Source organism: Mustela erminea, chromosome 2, assembly GCF_009829155.1.
Source record: "Mustela erminea isolate mMusErm1 chromosome 2, mMusErm1.Pri, whole genome shotgun sequence".
NCBI lineage: Eukaryota > Metazoa > Chordata > Mammalia > Carnivora > Mustelidae > Mustela > Mustela erminea.
Window position 1 is genome coordinate 61,172,450 of NC_045615.1, and position 25,498 is coordinate 61,197,947.

Below are 25,498 nucleotides of genomic sequence, written 5' to 3' on the forward strand. Positions count from 1 at the left end.
AATGTCACTGCATAAATTGTAGGGTAAAAGAGGCAGAGATCTAATTAGTTGTTGATTCAGAAGAGGAGAGCTCATCCTAGTAGAGCAGAATGCCAGAAATCAAGAGCTCATAGCCTGTTTTTCCTTTTTGTTGAAGAAACTGTAATAGAGGAGCTGATGTAAACAGTGGAATAGTTGATAGGACTTTTCAAAATTCCAGAGATATGCAATAGGAAAAGAAATATTTGTAACATTTGCTTAAAAATAGTAATAACTGGTATGTTTTGTTTTATGCAATTGATGTATTTCTGACCAGAGTTGTAGATTGAATTGACTAGTAACTAATATTTATTGATTACTTCTAGGAACCAGGTTCTGTGTCAAGTCTCTTACTACTTTAGTATTATTAAATCTTCATAGCAGTTCTATAGTATTCTGTACTGTAATATTCTAATTGTACAAATGTGAAAATCCGAGGTAAATTTTGTATGTTTCCTAAGGTCACACTGCTAAAGTGGAAATTAGATTATATCTAGAGCTATCTGCTTCAGTTTGTCATATATTAGTAAGCTTGCTAAGTTTTATGTATCCCTAAATTGTATGTTTTGTAAAGCAGCCATGTGTATCATTATTCATGTGTAGGCTTGATGCTCAATGAAATTAAATTGCACTGAAACCCATTGTTGATATATACCATACCTGTAAATTTTGACTTGAAAAAGATTTCAAGAGATGGAATGATAACTGGTTGTTGGCTCCTTCCTCTTTTTACAAGGTCTATAATTCTTTGACCCAAGTGTGCACATTTAAATAGGAGTAAATATGAGTTTTAAATACTTCTCTGGAGAAGTATTTAAAATTCCACTGGAGGGGCACCTGGGTGGCTCAGTCAGTTAAGCATATGCCTTTGGCCCAGGTCATGGTTTCGGGGTCCTGGAATCGAGCCTCACATCGGCTCCCTGTTTGGTGGGGAGCCTGCCTCTTTCTCTCTCTGCTATTCCACTCCCCAAACCCCACTTACGTCCTCTGGCTCTTTTCTAACTCTCTGTCAAACAAATAAAAAAAATCCTTTAAAAAAATTCCACTGGAGTTAGGATGGCCAGATTTAGGAAAATTAAAATTACATTTGAACTGTTGTTTATCTGAAATTCAAATTTAATTATGTATCTTTTATCTGACAATCCTAATTTGAGTTCCTCCAACTTGAATCTCTTTGATGTTTGTTTTGTTCTGCTTAAATTCTATTTTCCTTCTTGCAGGTGAGTATTATATATATATACTCTACAGAATATATTATAGAGTATCAGTTACTCTAAAACTTTCAGACCAAGCCTTCAAGTCTTGGTAGGTTAAGTTCATCATCATCTTGCATCTGCTCCTCTGATTTCTTATTTCAAGCTTTACTCTCTGGTTTGTACTTTGACTTGTATTTTTCCATGTAATAAGGCATGTACTATTTTATTGCATTTGCCAATTATTCAAAATACCTAGAGCAGAGAAAGGGAAGGCAGAGGAGGAGAGAATAAAGCAAATTTGCAGGTAAGCCTAGAGCCTCTTATGAGAGTAATTAGCTTGTTGGAGAAAATGGGATTAGACCCTAGGCCAGCGGATGAAGATTGGTGGTTGAGAAGCCTGGGCACTCCGGAAACCGGAGAGGTGGATGACACAGATGAGCTGGCTGTGTGCATTAGCAGAGAGATTGTACTGGGGCAGAGGTTTGAATAATCAGGAATAGATCATGAGCACTCAGGACTTTCAGGAGCTTCTTTGTCCAGGAATGGCTCCTCTTAGTGTTAAAGGTAAGACAACCCCTAGGAAGACACAGGTCCTGCTAGAATACTCTACCAACAGTTTAGAGGAAAGCTCTTCACTCCCACCCACAAAAGTGCATTTGGGTAAGAATGGCTCTTGCTAATGAAGAGTCTATTAATTTATGTGAAGACATATTTATTAAAAAATTAAGACCACAATTTAATTTGATACCTCCACCTGCAAGCCCATCCAAGGAAGAGAGAAGCTCCAGAGGAAACTTGATGTAGCATGGTCTCACCTGTTAGAGATGGCTTAGCAGAGACCTATGGGCAGCAGCATTGTGAGAATACAGCATTTGTCTTAATTCTGTGACTTTGTGTGAGTCACACATACACATATACATGCACGCACACACACGCACACATCCACGTGCTCAGCTTCTGTCCATAAACATCGATGTTAAATACAAATTTGAATTTTCTTACATACTCCTCATTTACCACTGGCCGGCTTCCATATTCATCCTGACACTGGACTTGGATCCTTCTCTTACCTGCATTCTCATTCTGGCTTTTTTGAATAGATAGACGCATGCATCTGGTCTTTTCACCTCTAGGAAAAAAAAAAAAACATTTTTCTCAAGAGATTTCAGAACCTGAGTGTTCATAAATTAAGTTGTGTTGGATAATTTGAGGATATTATACATAACAAGAAAGACCATAAAATTAGAGTGATGCGAAACAGACTGTCAGAGAGTCACCTATAATATATCATTGCACGGGAATTCTGAGAATTAGAATTCCATAGCTGTCCATGAGTGATAAAGAATTATTTAAAGAAAACACTAAATCACCAAAATCCCACCTTCTGACCAAGCACATTACAAGTTAAATTATCTTTGTTGCTAGGTCTTTAATTTCCTTACATAAGCATTCTGAAAATTGCTTGAAGAATAAGTAAATATTGTATAATGCACTTTGAAAATCAACGAGTAGAAATTTAAGTAGAATGTAGCATGAATTATTTTCTGTGACATAATTTAATCTTTCTTTTTCTGTGAATTATAAGAAGATTTCATGCTCATGTTGGATACAAATACTCACGTCCTGCTAATGGTAGCTAGAGCAGGTAGAATAGCAAGTGTCATGTCGAGATCCCAGTGGTGTGGAAAAAACTGTGAATTATGACTTCTTATGAAGCATAGCATCACTTTTAGGACAAAGTACAAAATTCCTAACATGACTTTTAAGGTAATTCATAATATGGTGCCTGTTTATCTCTGCATTTATATCTTTCTCCATTTCCTCCTTCTACTTTATACCTCAGTTACCCTGAACAAATACCGATCTACTCACTGATTCCCAGATTTGAGGTATTTTTCCATGGTGGCTTTCCTGTAGTTTATTTCTGTGATAAAACACAATTTCCCCATGCCACTCAACACCTACTTAGCTGTTAGGATTCAGCTTGCATTGTGCTTGCTCTGTTCGTATCCCTACTTCTTTTCTATCTTTATATTCTTATAATAATGAAATCATTATAAAAATATCTTCTATATTAATCTTTGGGTATCTTTTGAAAGTAAATGCCTCTTATTCTTCATTATATACCTAAGGCCTATGAATTTTTTAAAAAAGATTTTATTTATTTATTTGACAGACAGAGATCACAAGTAGGCAGAGGGGCAGACAGAGAGAGAGGAGGAAGCAGGCTCGCAACTGAGCAGAGAGCCTTGTGGGGCTTGATCCCAGGACCCTGAGATCATGACCTGAGCTGAAGGCAGAGGCTTAACCCCCTGAGCCACCCAGGTGCCCCAGGCCTATGAATTTTTGTCGGTTTGGAGCAGGCACTCGAAAAACTATTTATTGAATTAATGGGGCATGTAAAGATAGACGCAGCTGCAGCTGCTTAGAGGACATAGAGTTGGTAGAAAGACCACCGTATTCCAAGGCTATAGTATGCATATCACTAATCACTAATGTGATTCAAATATAATGGCTCCAGCGTTCAGCCTCTGGTTTTGCTTGGTACAATCTTAAAACAGGACTAAGCACTTTCTCATGTTTTGTACACATCCACATCCACACGCACATCCCCACAATCCCTACCCACATACATCTTTTGTCTCCTGCAATATTTGGGGAGAGAAGATCATCTCACTGTGTAAAAAAGGAAGTGTGAATGAGAAATAGATCTAGATGCTCCTCTATTGGTAGATTTCTTTTTTCCAAACTCTGTTAATAAAACAGTTGCATTTCCTGTCTCTACTTCCGAGCTTCCAAAATCTGGGTTACATTTTTTTTCCTGGTAACTTGGTCTCTCCCATTCTCTTTACCCTGGTGGATTTTACTGTTTTAAAAATTTTTCATGGACATTTTAGTTGATTTGGAAGGCAGGTAGAAAAACATTTGTATTAATTCTGTCATGTTCCAATGGACATTTTCTGCTTCAGTATCTTACCTAATTTTTACTTGACCAACATATCTTTCCTCTAATATTTAGATAGTTTTGAAATATGTGTTGCTGTTGATAAACTGCATCTGGTTGCCATGGGTGAGGATATCATCTGTGGTATGGGGAAGTCAGCTGACAAGAGTTAGCAATTCATTAAACTATTAATTTTCATGAATTTTGTAAATCAGTCATATCCACAGCCATTATTAAAATTAAATAGGCTTATTAATGAAAGTATATTAAAAGCAAAATTAATAAAACCCCCAATTTTATCACTTCATCATTTTAATATTATATATGCTCTTAAAGTTATGTTCACTTTATTTGTAAGGCAGAAATATGAGACAATGGTATGCTACTATGTATCTCTGCACAGTGACATCATATTAGTAACTTGAAATGCGTTATGGTGGGAGTATTTATGTTATGGGAATTTGAAAATGCTAAAAATAAAGCTATTTTTTTTCACCCAGAAACCTGGTTGTTAAATATTTATCAGCATTCTACTATTGTATTCTCCAAAATCAAGGAATCAAAGTACTCCTCATCTGTATCCATCTTGAAGATAAAGCTGACATAGAGAGTTTAAAAACAGTGAGAAGACAAGTGGAACCAGGTTTCAGATCAAATTACTCGTGAAGGTTGTCTCACATTTGGAATTCTCAGTCATGGAGGCAATGTATTCCTATATTTTAAATTGTAATCTGTTGCATTTCGGTTTTATGTCATCTGCAGGTGAAAAACTCCTAAATAAAACCTTCTTCTAATGCTCTCTTTCCCTAAATGAAGAGATGTTGATTCAGAATACTTTGGGATCTGTTGCCAAAAGTTCAGATCCATAACTTAACATTGTTTGTTGAGCTCCTACAATGTGCCAGATTCTATAGCTGGTTCTGTTTTTATAAAGATGCAGAAGACATGCTCCTGCTGTCAAAGAACTTATGTCTCATTGGGAGAACATACATGCATTATTTATGTTATAAAGTAAAAAGTGCTTATAATAGAGGCACAGAATGAAATAAATGCATCACAGAAGACTACCATTCTGTTTAGGGTGGTGGAAAGACTAGGCAGGAATGAAAAAGATGAAGAAGGAAGAGATAGAACCTTCCAGGAAGAAGCTTAACAAATTGAAAGGCTATAAAAATTGCACAGCATATGTGAAAATACCTTAATATATGGCCTGGGTATACATTGAATGTATGGTGGAGAAAGGAATAGGGAATGAGTTGGACATATGACATGCTAAATATTATTAACTCAGGAAATGCAGGAGATTTTAGCAAAGTTCAGTATTTGAACTACATGTTTATGTAGATCAGAATAAGTCTACTCCAAGAGAGCTAGCTGTTTTCTATGTGGATGAAGACTCAATGCCATATTCTCTGTTTTAAGCAGTAAATTAAAAATAATCTTCAAGAAAAAGAATTTTTAAAAGTTTGTCATTTTAGTTTGGGATTTTGAGATACTGCAAATAAACTAATGTAAAGTGGATTAGTGCTACCATAAAGCAAGCATCAAACAAAGAATTGTGGGCTCACTCTCTAGGTCTTCTTTAGGTTAAGTCTTCTTTAGTTTAACATTCAGAAGATATTTACTTTCTCTGAATTGGTTCCTTCACCTACAGAAATAAGGAGGTTGTTTTCTGTTTTCTGAGATACCATTTCCATTCCCGAAAATGTGTCACTTTATGTGTTTTAACCTCATGCTTTTCTAAAATTTAAATAAATTTAAATTTAAATAAATTGGTGATCATGGAACAGAACTGCAATACCTATCTTTATAGGAAGAAAAGGAAAGCTCAAAGTTGGGTGTGAGTTTGGAGTTTTAGAATGGATTGGAATAAGTCTGGATAAACAAAGTATCTAGAGAAGTATGAAATACTTAAAATGCAGTTAACACACAGGAAAGAGAGATTCACCAATGGATTTTTAATCAGAAATTGAAAAAAAATTCATTTTTATATCTCATAGAGTTTAAAATCAATATACTAGCTGCATACACCCCTTCTTCCTTTGGTTTGTGGGAGCTGGCAGATCTTTCCTCATCCCAGTGCTCTGCAGCCCTGCCTCAGGGCAAAAGCTGACATGGGAGTCACATGCTTTTTCACACTTCATGGTTCCAAGTTATGGTACAGTATCTAGGTGTACAAGGTCTGATGGAGGTTAAGGATGCCAATTTAGCCCATCTCAATGCTATCTTTCCCAGAGGAGAAATGAGAACAACTGGCAGATGTATTTTATCTGTGAGCAATCTGTCATTACATTTTACACTTTATTCTGTGCTTTGTCTTATAACCACAATAAATCCATGAGCAACCCATTTCTTCTCAGTTATACTTAGGGTTATGTTATGTGCTATGTCACTCTCGCCAGCAAGAACGACCCGCAAACGTGATGAGGAGCAAACTTCTTTATTAGGGTTTCTATTAGCGTCTCTACTTCTACTACTACTACTTCTTCTACTTCTACTTCTACTTCTACTTCTCTCTCAAGCAAGTTCTGGCAATATATACATGTAGGCGGTCCAGCCCAACTATCCAATCACTGCCCCGTGCACGCAGTCTCCTCGTGAACCCTTATGTAACCACAGAGGGCTCTATTGTTCTCAAGCAGTAATCATGCATTTCTCTCTTGGCTCCTGGTGCTGTTCATGCATCAGCCACGAGCGCACCCATACCCTACCTAGCCAATCATTCTCACTTCCTCAATCTTCAGGCATTTTCGTCTACGTGACTCCTTGCATCTGCTGGATGGCTCTCCACAGTGCTAAGAGAAAGATTTCATGATACTGTCTCTATGTCTGACACATCATTAGCCTAGCCTGAAGACTGGCCCTTGTTGCCTGACTCTTTCTCATTTTTTTCTCCTGGGCTTTGATTCCTGAATGACAGAAGGTTTTATACTTTGTTTTATAATCTTTCTTATTTACAGAGAAAAAAAGAATAAAGTTGAACTGTTTTGCTTTCCCACTGTCACCCGTCAACAGGACACTATTTGTTCTCAAAGCAGCTCTATTCTTCCCTTGTTCTTTTCTTATTTCTGACCATGTTAAAAAGCTTTGTTACTGTGGCCTTCAGCTGTCTTCCCAATCAGCTTGTTATGGCTTCAGTCTTTTTGTGACAACACTTGCAGAATGATACCAAACTTTAATTTTTATCCTTTGATATGTACCCTGTTTATTTTTATTCTTTGATATAAAGACTTTTAAAATCCAAAGATTTTGGAATGTTTCTTATATAACTACATTGTTTTTGCTTTTCTCCTAAGTGTAAGTAACCATTTTATAGCAGGATTTCTTGTTTAGATGCCTAACCTTCTTGGGCTCTCACAGCCTCAGACCCTGACCACGTTTGCCGGCCTATCTATCATGAGCCTTAAAATGTTGCTGTTACTTTCTGGCAAATTAGAATTGCTTATTGAAACAACCTGATTTAGAGTATGGATTTTAACAAATAAACATGCATAATGTAGTTTTGTCAAATAATTGGCACTCCCTAGATTTGTAAAAGTCTATCACTGCCTCCTTTTCCTGAGTCTTTTGGTTCTCACCTCATATTCTCTGCCTGTTTTGGCTAAGAGGACACCATATACACCTCTTTGGATACCATGGCTGATATGAGAAAAATCAATGCAGCAGACAAAGAAACTTGTTGGCATTCAGAGATAGAGAATGGACTACAGATACTTAAGCAGGAAAATGATATTATAAACATATTTTGGGGGTGCCTGGGTGGCTCAGTGGGTTAAGCCACTGCCTTCGGCTCAGGTCATGATCTCAGGGTCCTGGGATAGAGCCCTGCATCGGGCTCTCTGCTCAGTGGGCAGCCTGCTTCCCTCTCTCTCTCTATCTCTGTCTGCCTCTGTGCCTACTTGTGATCTCTCTCTGTCAAATAAATAAATAAAATCTTAAAAAAAAACACATTTTGGAGCAAATTTATATCATCCCTGTGATTGGAAAAACAATGGGTGCAGAGAGAGCAGCCCCTGGGAGAGGCAAGTGAGGTGAAGGAGCCTCTGATGGAGGGGGTGACTGGGGAAAAAGAGAGAGGCATGACTTATTTATTTTATAACTGGATCAGAGATGAAAAGTACAGCACAGGGAGTATGGTCAATGATATTGTAGTAACATTTTATAGTGGCATGCTGACTATACTTTCTGTGGTAAGCATTAAATAATGTATAGAATTGTTGAATCAGTATTTTATGCACCTGCAACTAGTATAACATTGTATGTTAATTATACTTCAGTTAAAAAAAGTATAAGAAAAAGACAAAAAAAGTATAAGAAAAAAAGTGAGGCCAATCAAAAGCATCAACAGAGCTGTGGTGGGTGGGGGCACTGAATGTCAGAGACACAAAGGAAAGAAAAATAGATTCAGTTTCAAAGTCTGGAGATAGCCAGTTCAGAGAGGTGAGGAAAATTGGAAGGGCATGTTTTTTTAAAGAAGATGAAGAGATCTAGAGCAATTTTAGCCTCACAGGCCGATAGGACATGTTTCTGATGTATCTGGTAATATATGTTTCATTCAATTTCAGTAATTTTTATTCTAATCCATCCTTTTCATATTCATCCTGCCTCTCATATTGAGACACAATATGTTAGAGTACTTCATCCGTTATCCATCATGTGGAGAAATGTTTACATTATCATTTTTTTACGATGTGAATTTCTTCTCAATCATAAATAATTAGTTTACTTTAGACTGACTGATGGAACACATCAGACCACATACAAGAAATGAAAAGGGATGAGAGAAATTGACTAAAGGAAACAAAAGCAAAATTATTTTTGCTTTTGTTCATATATAAAAATTTATATATTAATATATAATTTATATTATAAATTATATATTATAATTTATATATAATTTATAATATAAATTATATATTAATATATATAAATTATATATTTATAAATTTATATTTCTAAATTATATATTAATATATATATAAATTATATATTTATATATATAAATTTACATATATAAAATATATAAAGATTCTACCTCTTGGGAGAAGATCAAAGAGGGTTGAAGGAAACTAATCCACTGCTGTTGGGGGAATTCCAATATTTAGACAAATGTGCATTCAAATTACAGACTTTTCTGTGAAATTATATGTGAATGAATGCTGAGAGACGTTAAAAAAATTAGGGCTTTAACTGAGTGGGAAGGATTAAAATGGAGGTTTTGCTTACAATAAAGTCAATTTATTCTAACTAACCTGACCAACAAATACCAATAAGGACAATAAATATCAATAAATATAAAAGAACTTATAAAATTTCTAACTTCTGTCTGAACTTGTATTATAGCTAAAACTTTTCAATAATAATAGAGTATGATAATATAAACTCTGTGAAAACAAAAGACAACAAACAAAAACAAAGACAAGACAAAAACACCTTATACTTATTATTATATGTATTATACTGTAATTTATTCAAAACTGTATGTAGAGATACTATATTGCTTTTCATCTGTTTGTCCTATATATTTTTAAAGTCTTTATTTATTTATTTTAGAGAGAGAGAGAGCGCATGTGTGAATGGGGTAGTGGAGGCGGAGGGAGAATCTCAAGCAGACTCGGCACTCAGTGCAGAGTCCAATGCCTGTCTCAGTTTTAGGACCCTGAGATCATGACCTGAGCTGAAACCAAGAGTCAAACGCTTAACCAGTGAGCCACCAGGTGCCCCCTGTGTGTCCTTTATTAAGAGATTGAGACCCTCCTGAATAATGAGGACTAGAAAGATTGTGTCTGCCTTTCAGGATAGTTGTTCAAATGCTATTCCAGTAATTCTGATTCCATCACAATTTCTTGGGTGCTTATTATGTAAGAAGATTACTGGGTGTTACCACAGATCTATTAAATCAGAATTTGGAGTTTAAGACTAGAAATCTACATCTTTAATATGTGTTTTGGGCAATTCTTACCCTCCCTCATGTTTGAGAACCTTTATTCCAGAAATCCCCACAATATCTAACATAAGCAATGATTAACATAAATAAATGGGCCATACAATAGTGAAAACAATAATTTTAAAGAAAATATATCTTTTTATTACATTCATAGCTCAGCCTGTGAATGAACCTATAGTAGATGCTTAATATTTGTGAATAATTAATTAGTTTATGTATTAGAATACTGAATCACTGTGGTGACCTAGGCATTTGCAATCTTTAAAGCAACATATTTAATCACTTTTGATTACAAAGAAAGGAAACACTTGTAACCTTTTATTTTTGCAATGTGCTACAAAATGTATGGTTTTCTTTATTTTAAAATGGTGAAAGATAAAATATTGAAAGATCTTGCGGGAGAAAAAAAATATGGGTCATAAAATAACACTTAAGATAAACTTTTTTTTTTTTTTATTTTTATTTCCAGCATAACAGTATTCATTATTTTTGCACCACACCCCGTGCTCCATGCAATCCGTGCCCTCTATAATACCCACCACCTGGTACCCCAACCTCCCACCCCCCGTCCCTTCAAAACCCTCAGATTGTTTTTCAGAGTCATGAGAGACTATGGACTCTTAAGATAAACTTTTTAAAAAATAAAGAAAACCCTTAATCTACCCAAAGTTCCTTCCATGCTTACTGGCATTAGCTTCAGTCTCACAAAATGCTTTACCAACTGGGAAATAGAGGGTAACAGATGTCATAAATAAGCCATTAATCATTTAGTCGAAACTCCTAAAATCCAAATGAGGCTGATTCTACTCTGACAAAATGAAATAAAGATCGATCCAGTTTGTTAAAGTCTTATGCCTATTAGGAGTACATTCAGCTAAAACCAGAGGCTTAATCAAATAAGGTTTATTTTTCTCATGTACCAAATCTGTAGACGGGTGAAAGTTTGTGTTGGGTCAGCTTCTCTGCATTGACACCTGCAATCCTACCCGCTGTACAAGCCTCTAATATGTCTATCCTACTATGTCAGCTTACTTTTAAAAATGTTTTAAATTAGTTTTTAAAAAATTTGAATATAGTTGACACCCAATGATACATTAGTTTCAGGTGTACAACATAGTGGTTCAACAAGTTTTTATGTTACGCTATGCTTATTGCAAGGATAGCTACCATCTGTCACCATACAAAACCATTACAATATCAGTAACTATATTCCTTATGAGTAATTTTTACCCCCATGATTTATTGCTTCCATAGCTGGAAACCTTTATCTTCTACTACCCTTCACTCATTTTGCCCATCCTCGCCTTTCCTCTGGCAACCATCACTTCTCTGTATTTATGGGTCTGATTCTGCTTTTTGTTTGTTTTGTTTTTCAGATTTCACATATAAGTGAAATCATATGGTATTAGTCTTTGTCTGATTTACTTCACGTAGCGTACTACTCTCTATGTCCATCCTCAGCTTCCATTTTTGACTTTTGCACCCTAGGTGGCTGCTGCAATCCCTGCTTTTATGCCAATATTCAAGGTGGCAAGAAAGGAGGAAAGACTGGTACTATCTATTGCTTTTTTTATTTTTTAATATCAGCAAACAAAATCCTTCCCAGAAACTCTATGCTAGATTTCCCTTTTTGCCTTGTGGCTCTTTGATCAGAACTCGGTCACATGGCAACAAATTACTGTGAGTCTGGGAGAACAAGTATCTAGCTTTTGGATTCTATAGTAGTTCAGAATAGGAAGGACAGTTGGGAAATGACTTTTGAGTTGGCCAAAGAGCATTGTCTGACACAATCTCTTCTCATTCCCAGTGTCCCTGAGCCTGGCAGTTTGAGTATTGAAAAGGCATATTAACTATCATGTAGAGTTTCCTGAAGTTCTTCCAGAGTCTTGCTTCTGTATCACTGGTGTTCATTTTGGCCTCCTTATCATGTTTCTTTTCTTTTCCTTTTCTTTTTTTTTTTTTTAAGATTTTATTTATTTATTTGACAGACAGAGATCACAAGCAGGCAGAGAGGCAGGCAGAGAAAGAGATGGGGAAGCAGGCTCCCTGATGAGCAGAGAGCCCAATGCCTGACTTGATCCCAGGACCCTGAGATCATGACCTGAGCCAAAGGCAGGAGCTTAACCCACTGAGCCACCCAGGTGTCCCCATATCATGTTTCTTGAGCTATTTCCTTCTTTTTATTTTTTTATTTTTTTAATAAACATATAATGTATTATTAGGCCCAAGGGTACAGGTCTGTGAATTGCCAGGATTACACACTTCACAGTACTTACCTTAGCACATACCCTCCCCAATGTCATAACCCAACCACCTCTCCCGGCCCCCTCCCCCTATCAACCCTGTTTGTTTTGTGAGATTAAGAGTCTCTTATGGTTTGTCTCCTTCCCGATCCCATCTTGTTTCATTTATTCTTTTCCTACCCACCATGTTGCATCTCCACTTCCTCATATCAGGGAGATCATACGATAGTTGTCTTTCTCTGATTGACTTATTTCCCTCTAGTTCCATTCACCATCGCAAATGGCAACATTTCATTTCTTTGATGGCTGCATAGTATTCGATTGTATATATATACACCACTTCTTCTTTATCCATTTATCTGTTGATGGACATCTAGGTTCCTTTCATAGTTTGGCTATTGTGGACATTGCTGCTATAAACATTAGGGTGCATGTGCCCCTTAGGATCACTACATTTGTATCTTTAGGGTAAATACCCAGTAGTGCAATTGCTGGGTCATAGGGTAGCTCTCTTTTCCACTTTTTGAGGAACCTCCATGCTGTTTTCCAGAGTGGTTGCACCAGCTTGCATTCCTACCAACAATGTAGGATGGTTCGCCTTTCTCCGAATCCTCGCCAGCATCTGTCATTTCCTGACTTGTTAATTTTAGCCATTCTGACTGGTGTGAGGTGGTATCTCATTGTGGTTTTGATTTGTATTTCCCTGATGCCGAGTGATATGGAGCACTTTTTCTTGTGTCTATTGGATGTCTTCTTTGAAGAAATGTCTGTTCATGTCCTCTGCCCATTTCTTGATTAGATTATTTGTTCTTTGGGTATTGAGTTTGCTAAGCTCTTTATAGATTTTGGATACTAGCCCCTTATCTGATACATTTGCAAATATCTTCTCCCATTCTGTCAGTTATCTTTTGGTCTTGTTAACTGCTTCCTTTGCTGTGCAAAAGCTTTTGATCTTGATGAAATCCCAATAGTTCAATTTTGCCATTGCTTCCCTTGCTTTTGGTGATGTTCCTAGGAAGAAGTTGCTGTGGCTGAGGTTGAAGAGGTTGCTGCCTATGTTCTCAAGGATTTTGATGGATTCCTTTCTCACACTGAGGTCCTTCATCCATTTTGAGTCTATTTTTATGTGTGGTGTAAGAAATGGTCCAATTTCATTTTTCTGCATGTTGCAGTCCAATTTTCGCAGGACCATTTGTTGAAGAGGCTATCTTTTTTCCATTGGACGTTCTTTCCTGCTTTGTCGAAGATTAGTTGACCATAGAGTTGAGGGTCCATTTCTGGGTTCTCTATTCTGTTCCATTGATCTCTGTGTCTGTTTTTGTGCCTGTAGGTTACTGTCTTGATGATGACAGTTTTGTAATAGAGCTTGAAGTCCGGAATTGTGATGCCACCAACTTTGGCTTTCTTTTTCAATATTCCTCTGGCTATTTGAGGTCTTTTCTGATTCCATATAAATTTTAGGATTATTTGTTCTATTTCTTTGAAAAAAATGGATGGGATTTTGATAGGTATTGCATTAAATGTGTAGATTGCTTTAGGTAGCAGAGACATTTTCATAATATTTGTTCTTCCAGTCCATGAGCATGGAACATTTTTCAATTTCTTTGTGTCTTCCTCAATTTCTTTCATGAGTACTTTATAGTTTTCTGAGTATAGATTCTGTGCCTCTTTGGTTAGGTTTATTCCTAGGTATCTTATGGTTTTGTGTGCAATTGTAAATGGGATTGACTCTTTCTTCTGTCTTGTTGTTGGTGTAAAGAAATGCAACTGATTTCTGTGCCTTGACTTTATATCCTGACACTTTACTGAATTCCTGTACAAGTTCTAGCAGTTTTGGAGTGGAGCCCTTTGGGTTTTCCACATATAGTATCATATCATCTGCAAAGAGTGATAGTTTGACTTCTTCTTGGCCCATTTGGATGCCTTTAATTTCCTTTTGTTTTCTGATTGCTGAGGCTAGGACTTCTAGTACTATGTTGAATAGCAGTGGTGATAACAGACATCCCTGCCGTGCTCCTGACCTTAGCAGAAAAGCTCTCAGTTTTTATTCATTGAGAATGATATTTGCAGTGAGTTTTTCATAGATGGCTTTGATAATATTGAGGTATGTGCCCTCTATCCCTACACTTTGAAGAGTTTTAATCAAGAAGGGATGCTGTACTTTGTCAAATGCTCTTTCAGCATCTTTTGAGAGGATCATATAGTTCTGGTTCTTTCTTTTATTAATGTATTGTATCACATTGATTGATTTGTGGATGTTGAACCACCCTTGCAGCCCTGGAATAAATCCCACTTGGTCGTGGTGAATAATCCTTTTAATGTACTGTTGGATCCTATTGGCTAATATTTTGTTAAGAATTTTTGCATCTGTGTTCATCAAGGATATTGGTCTATAATTCTCTTTTTTGATGGCATCCTTGTCTGGTTTTGGGATAAAGGTGATGCTGGCCTCATAAAATGAGTTTGGAAGTTTTCCTTCCATTTCTATTTTTTGGAACAGTTTCAGGAGAATAGGAATTAGTTCTTCTTTAAATGTTTGGTAGAATTCCCCTGGGAAGCCATCGGGCCCTGGGCTTTTGTTTTTTGGGAGATTTTTGATGACTGTTTCAATCTCCTTACTTGTTATGGGTCTGTTCAGGTTTTCTATTTCTTCCTGGTTCCATCGTGGTAGTTTATATGTCTCTTGGAATGCATTCATTTCTTCCAGATTTTCAAATTTGTAGGTGTAGAGTTGCTCATAGTATGTTCTTATAATTGTTTGTATTTCTTTGGTACTGGTTGTGATCTCTCCTCTTTCATTTATGATTTTATTGATTTGGATCCTTTCTCTTTTCCTTTTGATAAGTCTGGCTAGAGGTTTATCAGTCTTATTAATTCTTTCAAAGAACCAGCTCCTAGTTTCGTTGATTTGTTCTACTGTTTTTTTGGTTTCTGTTTCATTGATTTCTGCTCTGATCTTTATGATTTCTCTTCTCCTGCTGGGTTTAGGCTTTCTTTGTTATTCTTTCTCCAGCTGTTTTAGGTGTAGGGTTAGGTTGTGTATTTGAGGCCTTTCTTGTTTCTTGAGAAAGGCTTGTATAACTATATATTTTCCTCTAAGGACTGCCTTTGCTGTCCACAGATTTTGAAGCTTTGTGTTTTCGTTTTCATTTGTTCCCATGAGTTTTTTCAATTCTTCTTTAATTTCCTGGTTGACCCATTCATTCTTTAGATGGATGCTGTTTAGTCTCCATGTATTTAGATTCTTTCCAAAGTTCCTCTTGTTTGAGTACTAGCTTCAGAGCACTGTGGTCGGAAAATATGCAGGGAATGATCCCAATCTTTTGGTACCAGTTGAGACCCGATTTATGACCCAGGATGTGATCTATTCTGGAGAATGTTCCATGTGCACTAGAGAAGAATGTGTATTCTGTTGCTTGGGATGGAATGTTCTGAATATATCTGTGATGATGTCCATCTGGTCCAATGTGTCATTTAAGGCCTTTACTTCCTTGTTGATCTTTTGCTTGGATGATCTGTCCATTTCAGTGAAGGGTGTTAAAGTCCCTTACTATTATTGTATTATTGTCGATGTGTTTCTTTGATTTTGTTATTAATTGGTTTGTGTAGTTGGCTGCTCCCATGTTAGGGGCATCGATATTTAAAATTGTTAGATCTTCTTATTGGACAGACCCTTTGAGTATGATACAGTGTCCTTCCTCATCTTTATTATAGTATTTAGCTTAAAATCTAATTGACCTAAGGATTGTCACCCCAGCTTTCTTCTGATGTCCATTAGCATGGTAAATTGTTTTCCACCCCCTCCCTTTAAATCTGGAGGTGTCTTCGGGTCTAAAATGAGTTTCTTGTAGACAGCATATTGGTGGTTTTTCTTTTCTTTTTTTCTTTTTTAAAGATTTTATTTATTTAAGAGAGAGAGATCACAAGTAGGCAGAAAGGCAAGCAGAGAGAGAGAGGGAGAGGGAGGAGGAAGCAGGCTCCCTGCCTAGCAGAGAGCCCTACATGGGACTCGTTCCCAGGACCCTGAGATCATGACCTGAGCTGAAGGCAGAGGTTTAACCCACTGAGCCACCCAGGCAGCCCCAGGTTTTGTTTGTTTATCCATTCTGATACCCTGTGTCTTTTGATTGGGGCATTGAGCCCATTTACATTCAGGGCAACTATTGAGAGATATGAATTTAGTGCCATTGTATTGCCTGTAAGGTGACTGTTACTGTATATTGTCTCTGTTCCTTTCTGATCTCCTACTTTTAGGCTTCTCTTTGCTTAGAGGACCCCTTTCAATATTTCCTGTAGAGCTGGTTTGGTTTTTATGAATTCTTTCAGTTTTTGTTTGTCCAGGAAGCTTTTAATCTCTCCTTCTATTTTCAGTGATAGCCTAGCTGGATATAGTATTCTTGGCTGCATGTTTTTCTCATTTAGTGCCCTGAATATATCATGCCAGTTCTTGATTGTCTCATGTCTGTGTTTCTTGATTATTGTTGCCTTTAGAATGACACATTTAGTCAGTAAGTATTTATTGAACACCTATTATATACCAGGGACTACTTTAAGTTTGGGATATACTAACAAATACAACTGGAAATGATCCTTATCCCTTTGGAACTTACATTCTGTGGCAGACACAAAAAATAAATTGAGTAAGGAAATTATAATATATAGTAGAAGATGATAAGTACAATGCACAAAAATGTAAAGCTGGGTATATGGAGTTGGCAATGAGAGTGGTTTGCTATTTTAGGGGTGATAAGAATAGATCTATTGAGAAAATTCCATCTGAGAAGAGCCTGAAGAAGTGACCTTGCCCATCCAGAGAAAGAGCAGTTCATGTGGAGGAATATAGGCAATGCAAGGAAAATAGGCAGTGTGGCCAGAGGAGATTAAGTAGGGTAAATTCAGAAAACAAATGAGATTTTTATTGAACAGATCATATAGGAACTTGAAAGTCACTGCAAGAAACTTGACTTTGTTGTAGTAAGGCTTTTAAAAAATTTTTTAAGTATTTTAGTATGTTATGCTAGTCATCATATGGTGCATCATTAGTTTTTGATGCAGTGTCCCATGATTCATTGTTTGCGTATAACACCTGTGCTCCATGCAATCCATACCCTCCTTGAAACCTATCATTGGGCTAACCCATCCCCCTGCCCTCCTCCTCTCTGTAACTCTCCATTTGTTTCTTGGAGTCCATAGTCTCTCATGGTTCATCTCCTCTGATTTTACTCCCTTCATTTCTCTCTTCCTTCCCTTAATGTCCCCATGCTTTTAAATAACTTCATATTTCTTCTTAACATCCAGTGTGGCTTGAAGCACATACTTCTCTTTACTGGCAGATGGTATCTTTACTCTTTAAAGTTCTTTACTGGAGGATGATGACATCCAGACACATTATGTTTACATTTTTGTTAAGGGACCATAATCTACCATAGAACCTTCTTTTAGAAGATTAGTGGTTTGCCTGCTTAGAAAGTGATTTTTAGTTACTAAACAACTGGGAGTCCAAGTATTCTCACTGTCATTTCTAATTGTTGTGCATCAACTTTTTTTTTTATTTTTTAAAACCACCATAAACCTCAAGATCAGGTAACCTCATAGACAGACAAGATTTCTAGAGTTGTTACTGTTGTTTTTCTTTTCTTTTCTTTCTTCCCATTCCTAAAATTGTTACTAAGTGTTCGAGAGGAAGGAGTTAAGGCAGTTTTAGTCTCTTTGTCAACAATTTCTCAAGGAGAAAGAACTGATGATATTTGGCAGGAAAAAAAAGCCTTGTCTTGAAAATGCCTTCAGCATGATGTCTAGGCTAAGCCAAATTAAACTAGGATTAGGAGCTTGGCACCCTGGAGAATGTCTTCTAAACTATGGAAGACCCTGGGGTATAAAAAAAAAATTATAATTGGGTGCCCCCACTGTGTGAGGACTCTATGAAACTCCTTTAGAAACCTCATCCGTTCTTGACCAGGAGGAGGGTGCCTGATCCAGTAAAGGAGGACCTGGGGGAATAGGTCTTGATGTCTTCCTTTGTCTGTTTGGTTCTTTTAATATTGACATTTCTTACTTGGGTGTAATACCGATTAAAATCTCTGACTCAGGGGCACCTGGGTTGCTTAGTCAGTTAAGCATCTGCCTTTAGCTCAGGTCACCATCCCAGGGTCCTAAGATCAAGCCCCGCATCTGGCTCCCTGCTCAGTGGGGAGCCTGCTTCTCCCTCTGCGTGCCACTCCCCCTGCTTGTGCCCTCTCCCTCTCTGACAAATAAATAAATAAAATCTAAAAATAAAATAAAATAAAATCTCTGATTCATGTTTGTCTAAATCTGACAATCTAATCTGTTAGCTCAGTGTTAGAAAGAGAATCTTCAAAAAGTGTTATTCATAAGAAAGGACCAAATTTACCACAGGTTTATAGACTGTTTTTGTAAATCTAGGGACGTATCCAGGGGAGGAAGTCTCTTATGAATAACATTATTTTGGGGAGATTGAGCTATAAATATTTTGAGAGGCATTTAAAGATGAATGGCAGGTCACTAAGAGGTAAGAAAACAAATTTTGCAAACACAGAGGAAAAAATGTATGTGTTGTTCTTTCAGATTTGATAGTGGGGAACTATTAATTCATTTGAGAAATTCTGCCATTGTTTGAAAGTTCTGAAATTTCTGAGAATTATTTTGGGAAATATATTTTTTAAAAATGTCTCTGAATGTGGCATATCTTTATTCTTTGGAGTTGTGTTTCATTCTTGGAAAAACGTAGAAGCTACTTGAAATAAGTGCTATGAATAAGGTAGATAGATATTAGAGGATTTTAAAAATATGTGAATATAGTTATGTAGCTCATTTTTTTTAATGGTTTACAAACTAAAAGTAAACATAACTCTCAAAGTGAAGTACAAAACTACCTGATCAAAATAGTTTTATTGGAATAAATTATACTTTCCCAAGATGATTGCTTGAAGGACAATACTCATGTGGATGTTTCACTCCAGATCATCCACCCTGATTATCCTATTTAAAATACCTACTTCAATAACCATATTTAAAATAGTTATTTATAATAAAGGTCTTCATTCAGTGGACGTTTTCTCCTATGCCATTGTTAATGATTGCTATTTATGGAGATCAGTACTGTATTAATACTATATATTTTAGTTTTCTCTTAATAACTGTGGGTATGGCTCAGAGCAAAAGAGTGCAATTTTCCCAATATGAATGTGAAGGAATAATGTTGAGGTTTTCTACTAACAACTTGTGAAACTCTGTTGTATTACATTTATCACAAAAAACCCTACAAATACCTTTTTCAAATAGCTAGTGATTATAAGAAATAACATTTGGCAGACTTCTGTGTAATACAAAGAATTTGCTTATTATACTCCTTTATCTATATCTGAACACGGTGATTTAGTTTCTGCTGAAGTGATGGTTTCTTTTTTTAACAAAAAGAGGGTAACAAATTTCAGAGTAACTTACAGAAAAGTTGAGATGATTCAACCAGTCCTAAAAACTGAAAAGTACTTGTTCTCCATGCTGTGCGTGAGGTAATTTTATGTGTGTGTCTATGTATATACAGGGATATCACACACACATCAAATTTTAATTCAAATATTACAAGATAAAATAAAAAATGGTGTGTCAGTTGGCATCCTCTGAGGAGAAGACAGTGAGACAATTAGCAGTCCAGGAGGCTTAATGAGGGAAATACCTATGAGAGATAAAGGGAGGAAGAAACAGTTTTGACACCTGCCAAAGAAAAAGCAGGTGGAGCATGTCTGGGCAGGAGAGTTTTAGGCAGTGATGCAAATGTGACAGAGCTGTGGCCAAAACAACAAGGAGCTCCCCATCAAAGATGGTGGATAGAGGAGTCTGGTGTTAGTCAGAAACAATGAGGCTTTAGTGCCTGTACCATGCTCAGTCCCAAGCTGTTGGCGGAGTGTGACTTCCACTCAGAAGTTGAGGTGGATACTGAAGGCACTAAGAGCTGGGAGCTGTCAGTAACTGGACCCGTTGCAGCGGAGTGGCATGTTCTTTCTTGAAGATTGACCCAAATAGCACATCTCCATGGCTGCCTCAGTGTGTGTGTGTGTGTGTGTGTGTGTACACTACTAACAGAGTAGACACAAGAAAGCCCTTTACCATTTACAGCCTAGTATTTTGTAAGATATTATTGTTTGCCTATCTTTCCTTGGAAAAGCTATATGTAGTTAAATTGATTTGGGCCAATTTAAAAAGAATACTTTCCTGGGGCACCTGGGTGGCTCAGTCAGTTAAGTGCCTGTCTGGGGCTCAGGTCATGATCCCAGGAGGCTCATGTCATAATATCAGGGTTCTGGAATCAAGCCCCATGTCGGGTTCCCTGTGCTGTGGAAGTTTGCTTTTTCCTCTCCCTCTGCTCCTGCCCCAGCTTGTGACCTTCTCTCTCCCAAATAAATAAATAAAATCTTAAAAAATTAAAAAGATTATCTTACTGAATGATCCCATACTCCCAACCAGGGACAACACTTCTTTCTGTCAGAACTAGGTGTACTTAAAGACCAGGGGAGGGCTGGGAATGGACAGGCTGGTGTCAAATGCTGCACTGCAGACCAAGTATAATTATACCCCTCACACTTAGGTTTCTCTTCATATTTACTGTAGAAGACATGAAGAAGGGAAATGAGAGGGAATTAACAGAGGGTTGTCTGGAATAAATAGTTTATCCTTGCTCAGAGGTAATAAAATAAAAAGAGAACCTCTGAAGAAACTGGATTGTTGTCTTTGTTTCCCTGGTCATTGACTTACCCCCACCAGGTAGGTCTAGCACATAATTCAAATCAGGTATCAGCCCCAGAAGAAACACTGTCAACATATATTGCTGATCCTTGTTTTACTAATTTTTAAGTTATTAATATTTTATGAAAAATTCCGTATGTTAAAGATTTTGTAGTACCAAGAATAGTATATAAAAGCTGGGTCAGTATAACAAGAAAAGCTGATAGGGAACTTAATAGGTCAGAAAATATTTTTAACTGATTTTTCACACACTTCTGTTGATTTCTTTTGTGCCTGCAGAAAGAAAAGTGAAAAAGCATATGTAACACATTTTGATGCAAAACACAGAAGTTTATAAAGAATTTACAGAAATTCTTTCAGAAAAATTTTCATTTATACTTCCTTATTTTCACCAAAGTGATGTTGGTTTGATTTTATAGGTCATTTTTTTTTTTAATTTATTTCCAGCATAACAGTATTCATTATTTTTGCACCACACCCCGTGCTCCATGCAATCCGTGCCCTCTATAATACCCACCACCTGGTACCCCAACCTCCCACCCCCCGTCCCTTCAAAACCCTCAGATTGTTTTTCAGAGTCCATAGTCTCTCATGGTTCACCTCCCCTTCCAATTTCCCCCAACTCCCTTCTCCACTCTAAGTCCCCATGTCCTCCATGCTATTTGTTATGCTCCACAAATAAGTGAAACCATATGATAATTGACTCTCTCTGCTTGACTTATTTCACTCAGCATAATCTCTTCCAGTCCCGTCCATGTTGCTACAAAAGTTGGGTATTCATCCTTTCTGATGGAGGCATAATACTCTATCCCCAGGGGTACAGGTCTGTGAATCACCAGGTTTACACACATAGGTCATTTTTAAAAAAGATTTTATTTATTTATTTGACAAAGATCACAAGTAGGGGGGAAAGGTAAGCAGAGAGAGAGGGGGGGAAGCAGGCTCCTTGCTGAGCAGAGAGCCCGATGCGGGGCTCAATCCCAGGACCCTGAGACCATGACCCGAGCCAAAGGCAGAGGCTTTAACCCGCTAAGCCATCCACGTGCCCCTTATATGTCATTTTTGAAATGTAACTAGCACATAGTTAAATAGATTGCACTTAAAGTGTGAATGTAAATACACACACACACATATGTATGTGTGTATATATATATATAGTGTGTATGTGTGTGTGGTTTATAAACCTACAGTGTTCAGATCATCTTCATTAATTGATAGGTATTTATTTGGTATCTACTATATGACTCAGCATTTGGAATGACATTGTATTAACATACATAAGACAAATAGGACAGCCTTTAACCACCACAAACATCTAATCTACTTGAAAAGATGAGAAAAATGCACAAAATACAAAGAGAGAGACACAAGAAAATATATACTCAAGGGCTCACCTATATAGCATTTGTAAGCTGACAAATGGCTTAGAAATTGGTGATTTGCTTGGGGTTGGTTATAGAAATTTTATGGAGAAGGTTGGATGTAATGTGGACATTGAAAAACAGGTAGGTTTGGAATAGACAAAGGAGAAACACAAGAAATAGCCTAAACATGGTTGGAAACATCAATTGATATCATCATGGTTTATAGACATTGGGTGACTAATCTCATTTGGCTGGATAACTTATGTTATGAGCAAGAGGGAAGTAATATGAAATTATTGGATTCTGGAGTCAAGATTATGGAGGCCCTGGGCTTAAACATGGCATAAAAGACAATAACTAGTCATTATAATAATACAGTGTAATTGGGTAATAAGTTTTAGTATTATCAGCCCAGTTATGATTGCTGAGGACTTCCCTTCCATTCTACCACTTCTCTAAGGAGTCACCCTCTATTTTGGGATGCTTATGAATGTTCTAGACTGTTGAAAAAGGTTAATCCACATTGGAGGTTTTGGGTGGGACTCAGTAAATTCCTGACAGTCAGAGAGTGTCATTTCTGCTGATAGCTCTGGGGAAGAATTGCAGACTGCTGTCAAAGGAATGTCCTCACCAGGCAGCTATAAACATCACACCTCACAGGGCTTCTTATCACAGGGATGGGCAGTAGGCATGCCTTGGCTCCCTACTGTTGGTGCCAGACCTTGCCTGGCAGCATCTAGATGCAATTCCTCTCCTCTCCCTGGAGTCTCAGGGCTTATCTTCAGCATTTCAGTCCAAAGTCCATAGATATCCTACATATTACCGTGCAGTTGAATTTTTCTGAGTCCTGTTGATTCTTATTTAGTCTTACTTGAAGAGAATAGTCAGGGACACCCTCTTGTCTTTTTTGAATCTATTTTAATGGCACAAACTCTACGCTTTGCTTCTTTCTGGGCCTTTCTTTCTGATTCATAAGAGTTTTTATTTCTCAATAATCTTGCCTTCCACAAATCAAAAACATTGTTTTGTTTTGTTCTTGATATGGGTTCAAGAGCTTATTTTAAGTTAAATTAACAAGAACAAAAATTGAACATTAGCAGTTTCTTTTAATTTTCAAAACTGTTTCCTGGTTCTAATCTCACTTAGGCAAAGTAGATGCCTGTGCCTGAAGAATTACATATAAGGAAATAAGATAGAAAGAGTAATATTTTAAGCTATCCTCTCACTATAGAATAATAATAGTTAATATTGATTAACTACTTAGTCTGTGCCAGAACGTGGGACAATACTCATAGATTATCTCATTTTGATTAAATGATTAATGATTTGATTAATAAGTACAGTTTTAAGGAGTATATACTATTACATATTTTACAAGTAAGATAGAACTCTGAGAAGTTAAATATCTTGCCAAATTTATAGAACTAGTGAGTCACTGGTGAAGTTAAGATTCCAATGCAGGAAGTCTGCTTCAGAGCCTGTACTCTTACTGGCTGTGCTCTCAAAATATTTTCTTTATCAAGGGATTAACATAATTACGAAAGTAGTTTTAGAAGATTAGTCTGGCATCTGCATAAGAGCCTAGAGAGAGGATTATTGGTTTGGAGGTTATTTTAATCTTTGAGTATGTTAAGAGCTGCAGGCATAAACTGAAGTGGAGGTCTTAGATGTTTAGCCTAGTGGACTAGGGTAATATGAGCAACATTAGAGCAGAGGAATTAAGATTCACAATTGGAGAGACCTACAGGAAAATACAACATATACTCTAGAAGTGTTTTTCAAACTTCCCTCATGACAAAGTTACCTGGGATATCTGCAAAAATTAGAGAATCCTGAGCCCAGCTCAACCGGTCTGTCAGAAGCAGATTTTCCAAAGGAATCTCCTTTTTAAAATGAACGTATCAGGTGATTTTTGTGATTCGATAAATTGGAGAAGGCATTCTAGAATATGTCTTGTGATTTTTTTTTTCCTCTATAGAAACTATGTATTAAGTAATTATAGTGGTTTTTCTTAACTCACTGACACAATTTACTTTTTTACAGTTACTACCTCAGTTACTACCTTTTGGTCAGACCAAAACTGTTAAAGATTTCCAGTTCAGCTAGTAAATCATCCAGGTGATTTAAGGTTTTATTGCTACTGAGTTTATTCACAGCAGCACACTGTATTGATTTTGTGCTGTCAAACACATGGTATGAAGTCCCATGTCATAATTCAGCCCTTTAATATTGACAGAGAAGAAAATGAAATGTGAGCTCCTGACCCAGATTTATTTCAAAGATCTTGTTTTATCACTCAGAACAACCAATTTTAAAATATAGGGGGTAATCTTTCATAAAATTTTCTTAGTTTCCTTTGTGGACAGTTGACCAAAGTTCCCTATTCTTCATGCAATCAAGCCTTAAGCTCAAGTTCAGCTTTAGAATTAAATTTTTAAGTTGTGCTCAGGTTTGAAACTGTACATATTTTGGGCTGAAAATTCTTTTCAGTGTTTATAATATTCTGGAGAAATGAATGTAATAACCAGCTTGACAGTTAATAATAACAGAATATATAATCTTTTTACATACAAAGTCCTTCATCACTGTGTTTTATATTAGTTGCTAAGCACTTGGGAATAGATATTTCTAGTTCAGAATTCGTCAAGTGAAGTATTAGGTATACTCAGTGTTGTCCACTACAGATGAGAAGTCCTTTTTTCCCCTCACACTTTCAGACACAGAATGCTATTGTTCTTTGTTTATTTCCCAGGAATTTTTAGTAATCATAAAAATCAGAGAGGTCTGCAGGCATGGAAGTACAAAGTTCTTCCACTAAAAGAGCACACATTACCCCTCAAGGGGCCAATAGTATATCTAGTGCAACTCTATTTAGAACCAGCAGTGTCCAGTTTCATCACTTCTTGGTTTAGGAGTTTCCTGGCCCTAGTGGCATTATCTAAATCACCTACTAATCTCTCAGAATCCCCAGAATGTAATTACCATTTCAGCTCTTGAATCAGAGCCTGGCTTTCTCCTTCTTG

At 36.8% G+C, this 25,498-nt stretch overlaps 1 long non-coding RNA gene across 4 annotated transcripts in view; it reads left to right on the forward strand.

Moving 5' to 3' along the window:
• LOC116584550 overlaps positions 1-25,498 on the forward strand; it is a 195,657-nt gene that overhangs the window by 137,333 nt on the left and 32,826 nt on the right. The window lies entirely within an intron of this gene.